Genomic DNA, 6,000 nt, shown 5'->3' on the forward strand with positions numbered 1-6,000 from the left:
CTTTGCATGACCATGTATATAATCTATATCAAATTGCTTACCTTCTCAAGAAGAGGAAAAGGGAAGGAGGGAGAGACTATGGAAATCAAAATTTTAAAAAATGAATATTAAAAATTGTTTTTTACATTGTAATTGGAAAATAAAATGTAGAAATTGTCCAAAAATTAAGAAAAAAGAATCTCTACTTCATTAATCAATCATCTCTTCATTGGTAGAAGGCACAGCTCAAAGGTCCCTATCAAGCCATAGGTGATTGACCAGCTTCATTTTAAAACATTTTTTCCTTTTCCTCTTAATTTCTGCTTCTAATTGCTGTTTAATTCTTTACCCCAAGGGAATTTTCTGGGCTTCACCTCCCTTTTCTTTTCAATAATGTTTTTTTTTCTGCTCACTTGCCTCATGAAATGCCTCTTCTCATCACTGCTCAGACTGGGTGTGGAGAGAGCATAGGTTAGTCACCCCCAGTCACTCCAGGCTAATGTATTGGAGCCATCGTCCTAGAAAATTACTACAATCATTGCCTAGTGAGACAGAAAACTTCTAGCTGTCTTCTCATTCCCTTATTAACTTTACCCTGCAATTTAATTGCAATTACATTCCTAGAAACAGAAGCAAAGGAAACAAGTGGGTGTCTTAGCCCACTTGCCTTGCACATAGTAGGCTCTCTGTAAATGTTAGTTGAATGAATGAACCAAATGGACAAAGGAGTCAAGAAGCAAAAGCCAAAGAGTTGCCTAGAAGTTCATGCTTTTAATAAGGGCACTATACACTGTTCCCAGAAGGCCAGCAGAAGGGGGCCCAAGGTGAATAAGAAAGGAAAACTTGAGTGATCCTGGTTTGATTGGTCTATTGTGTTCTCTCATAGAATCACTAACTGTGGGGATTCTAAAGGGCCTTACCAAGTCATGGTTTCATCTTCCTGCTTTCAGGCAGGACATCTCTTTAGCTTTGGGTAGGAGTTTAGGAAGGGTTTAAATTAAGAGTGGAAAATCACACTGTTAAATAATTTCAAATGGGAGATTTTTTTGAGTATTTCTCTACATTTTTCTTACCCTTTTTAGTTTGTTTTATTACATTTTTTCCCCTAAAGCAGTGGTTCTCAAATTTTTTTGTTCATACCTCTAGCACAGTGCCTGACATATAGTAAGAACAGCTAGGTAGCACAGTGGATAGAATGTTGGGCCTGGGAGACTCATTTTCTTGAGTTCAAATCTGGCCTTGGACACTTTCTAGCTGTGTGACCCTGGGCAAGTCACTTAACCCTGTTTGCCTCTGCTTCTTCATTTGCAAAGCAAGCTGGTGAATGAAATGGTAAACACCTCTAGTATCTTTGCCAAGAAAACCCCAAATTGGGTCACAATGAGTCAGATACGACTGAAAGGACTGAACAACAACAACAAATGCTTGTTGATTACTTGAGGGCAAACTACTATTCTTTGCTTGGAAGAATCCTGGCCTAGCAAGGATCAAAAGACATAGACCTGGGATGGCAAATGTAAATGCCATACGTTCTCAGAACATCCTTTGAATACCGCAGCCCTAGAAGTTCAACTGAATCTCTTAGAAGTATGTTATAAAACCCACTTTTTTTGTTGCTTACCATAACCCCAGGAAAACCAGGGGCAAAAGGAGTAACATTTAGGGATTCTGAAAAGCTCACCACAATGGTGTTCTGGAGCCAGCTCTAGCCTACTAGCTGATTGTTAAAATTTCAATGTGAACATTAATACTTCGGAAATAAGCAATTGCTACAAATCAGTGCTTTATATTATTGAGGTCAAGGTACAATGTGTTTAACTATGGCTGATCAGTCCAAAAAAAGTGCAGAAGGCACTATCACAGGTTTGGCACAAATAATCCATTTGAACATTTGGAATGGAGATGTCTCTAGATTTGCGCATCTCATATTTCCTTTGTACTACTGAGATTCTGCTTTGCTCATGGAGCACAGCACCTTCTCTGATTCAGGCATGCTATGCTGGGTGGTCCTATACCAGTGTCTCCTATGTCTCACAACTGATACTAAAGTTCTTCAGAGAGACCTTTAAAGTATCCTTGTATCATCTCTTCTGACCACCATGTGAGTACCTGACTTCTATGAGTTGTTGGAGAAATAGTCCTTTAAATAAACATAAGTTTGGCATTTGGGATACATGACCAGCCCATTGGAGTTGAAATTCAGCTTGAGAAAAAACCTCAGCGTGCAGTACCTTGTCTTGCTAGGTAATATTCAGAATCTTCCTAATTCTGCATCAAGGTCAACCACGTGACTGATGACAAACTATTTAACTTGAAAAGACTACAAGCCAAGACTAAAATGCAGGGTTAGTTGGTGCTTGATTTTTTGTTCACAGATGATTGTGTAGTCTGCAACTTCTCAGGCTGAAATACAACAGAGTAGGGATTGATTCTTTGTCACTTGTACTAATTTTGGTCTAACAATTAACACCAAGAAAACAGAAGTTCCCTACCCCAGCACCACACCATCCATATGTGGAGCCATTGGTTACAGCAAATGGAGAAATTTTAGAAGATATGGATAAGTTCAGTGATCTTGGCGTTATACTTTTGAGGGAGAAATATCCACATAAATGATGAGGTTGATGCATTGTCAAAGCTAGATCAGTGTTTGGGAAGCTCTGAAAGTGTGGGAGAGAAAAGTTATCAGGTGGCCTATTAAAATGAAGTTCAACAGAGCCATTGTGCTGACCTCACTGTTATGCGCCTGTGAAAGCTGAACAGTCCACCAATGCCAAGCCAGAAAATTGAACCTCTTGAATGCTTGAGGAATTGTTTTGTTGATTATCTAGACTTAAGAAAATCTTGGAGATCATTGTTAATAATGGAGATTAAACTTGTTGAGCTTTTAGGGAACCATTAAAAATATTTTGACAAATATTTGCACACCCTTGCAAACTAGGACTGAATTAACCATAGATAAAATTGTAGGGTGGAGGAATTTTAGTTTTCCCCTCCCCTCCCATACTCTTTTCAACTCCCCCTAAAGGGTAAAGGTGTGGTTTAAGGAGTGGAGCCTGAAGGAAGGGTGGATCTAGTCTGGTCTTACTTAGTTGGCTGTTGAGCCAAGGCTATTTTCACTATTGTTGGGGATTCCTTCAGAACTCAAGGAAAAGAGTGTCGAATTGTGGAATGTAAGATCTTGGCTGGCTTGTAGGGAAAGATATAAATTTATGATTCTAAATTTTTTAATTTGTGAGTCATACTAATGCTCCCTAAAATTATATCTTACAAATGGTCTTATAAGACTTGTTGGGGGAACACATGTAAGAAATGGATTTTGGCATCATGCCAAGCACACTTAGATTTTGTCTATTTCTGTGCTCTATAAGGGGAGAATTGAGCAATTTTCTAGGGGATTTGATCGCTGTAAATAATTTATTTGGAGTTATAGTCCTTGTTTTCTTCAATCATATCTTTTGCTTCTGGCCACAAGTCCCAAGGAATATCTTGATTTTCTATTTCTCTCCCCAGTGTTTAGCACAGTGTTTTGCATATAGTGAGAGCTTAATAAATGTTCATTCTTTTGATGAACTCTGTCAGTCAATAGAATCTACTCTGCCTCAAGCTTTGTGCTAAGAGCTGTGGCAAATAAAGGCAAAAGTCACTCCCTGCTCTCAGTGAAGTCATGGTCTAAAAGTGGAGACAACATACAAACAACTATATATACAAGATGAATTTGAAATGAATGATTATTGACTGATTGATTCTCTTTTCATTATTATTAATGTAATTTTTGTGTTATTTACAGAAAATGAATTATTTTTGTCAGAATCTTCATTTAGTGATTGTAAGCTTTTCTGAAAGTCCTTTGCTTTTATATTTGTCATTTCACTCCATTTATAATCAATAGAGTTTTCATTTTTTTCTAAATACAGTAGAAATCTAGTCATAACCCTTACAACCTTACAAGGCCATGTTATGATAGAAAAATTAAAGAGTGATGTTGATGAATCATTTTGATGTTTCAGTGGTAAAATAGAAAAAAATAGATAACTTGTAAATATAGAAAAATAAACTGACTTCTTATCATCAGCAGCACAATGTAATGGGAAGTTGTAAGGCCAATGTGATACCCATAGCAGCCTCTATGAATATGCATGTGTATTTCCAGAGTAAATTCGAAAAATATAATAAACTCTCTTCCTCAAAGGCAAGACCAGAATATTTATTTGGGACATCATTAGTATACCAGGAGGTAAGATTTAACAGGGCATTTACCCCTAATCCAGGGAGCATTGACATCTTAAACCTTCTTTCTGTCAGGCCTCCCCACAAAAACAAGTTCCCCTAGACACATTCCTCCCTCTGCCCACTTATAGCTTGCTTCTTTCTTTCTGCTCCTTGGGCCCGCTGCTCCTACTCACAACTTGCTTCTCTTTCTTTGCTTTGCCTGCTCTCATTCTCTGCTCCTGCTCTCTCTCTCTGTCTCTCTGTCTTTCTTTCCTCCTTGGGCAAGTTCCTCCCAGTCTGAGCTCCATGTGACTCAGGCTCCATATGTTAGACCTATTAATGGGTGGGAAAGATCTTTCTATTCTATTAACATTACAGAAGTGTATTAAATGGAGAATCAGAAGACCCAGTATTGAACCTAGTCTCTGCTACTAACTATGTCTGCAGTCTAGGTGATGTAGGGAATAGGGCTCTGGATTTGGAGTCAGAAAGGCCTAATTTCAAATCTGGACTGAGAAGATTACTATCAGTGTGACATTGGCCAAGTTTAATTTAATTAATTTAATTTAATCTCAGTCTGCTTCAATTTTCTCAGTTGTAAAATGGGGATCTTAATAGCACTTACTTTCCATGATTTATTGTGAGAATAAAATGAGATGATATCTATAGAGGGTTCAGCACAGTGCTCGGCATATTTGTTGTTAATGTTCAATCATTTCAGTTCTATCTGACTTTTTGTGACTCCATTTAGGGTTTTCTTGGCAAAGTTACTGGAGTGGTTTGCCATTTCCTTTTCTAGCTTATTTCACAGTTGAAGAAATTGAGCCATAGAGGGTTAAATGACTTGCCTAGGATCATAAAGCTAATAAGTGTGTGAGGCAAAATTTGAATTTAGGAAAATGAGTCTGCCAGACTCCAGGTCTGGCATGCTATCCACTGAACTACCTAGTTGGTGCTTACTAAATACTTGCTCTCTTTCCTTCTTGCTGGATGTCAGTTTCTTCTTACTAAATACTTGCTCTCTTTCCTTCTTTCTGGATGTCAGTTTCTTCATTAGCAGAATGGTCAAGATTCTCTTGAAGGTCCTTTCCAGGTCTGTCTCTTATGACCTTCAAATGTTATAATAATATTTTGTATTATTATATATAATACAAAATAGAATAATATTGAATATCACAACAATATAGTAGAAAACTTCAACTTTTAAAAATTATAGTATAATTTTTATTGATGACTTTTGCCTTTTTACAGATTATTTGTTTCCAGATATACCCTTTCCCTCTTTCCCCTCAACTAAGCTTCCCTTATGACAAAGATTAAAAAAGAAGAAAAACCAGTTCAGCAAAAATAACCATCACATTAGTCAAATCTGGCAGCAAATGCAGTATTTCATACCCATAATCCTCTACCTCTTCATTTAAAAAAAAATTATATGAATTCTGGACTTAATAAATGCTAAATAAAATGGGTATTTCCATATGCATAGAAGAATAGAAAAACAGGATTGTACATGAAACTGCAGGTCTCTATTATATGCTTCTCGCTTTTCCTTTTAGTTATATAGTAAATTCAGTCTGTAGCTGCAAAAGCTCTTCTGCTTATCTGTGATTACTTCTGGCCTTTCTGTTCTCCTTTGTGAATCTTTTTGAATGTCTTTTATTTTGTCTCTCTTTTTGTGTTACTCCATCCTTATTCCCTCTTCCTTTACCACCCCATTGAGAAAAAGAAAAACCTTTTCACAAATATGCTGAGTCAAACAAAACAAATTTCCAGATCATCTACATCCAAAAATGTATGCATTATTCTGCA

The sequence above is a fragment of the Notamacropus eugenii genome, chromosome 2 (genome assembly GCF_028372415.1).
Source record: "Notamacropus eugenii isolate mMacEug1 chromosome 2, mMacEug1.pri_v2, whole genome shotgun sequence".
In the NCBI taxonomy this organism is placed as follows: Eukaryota; Metazoa; Chordata; class Mammalia; order Diprotodontia; family Macropodidae; genus Notamacropus; species Notamacropus eugenii.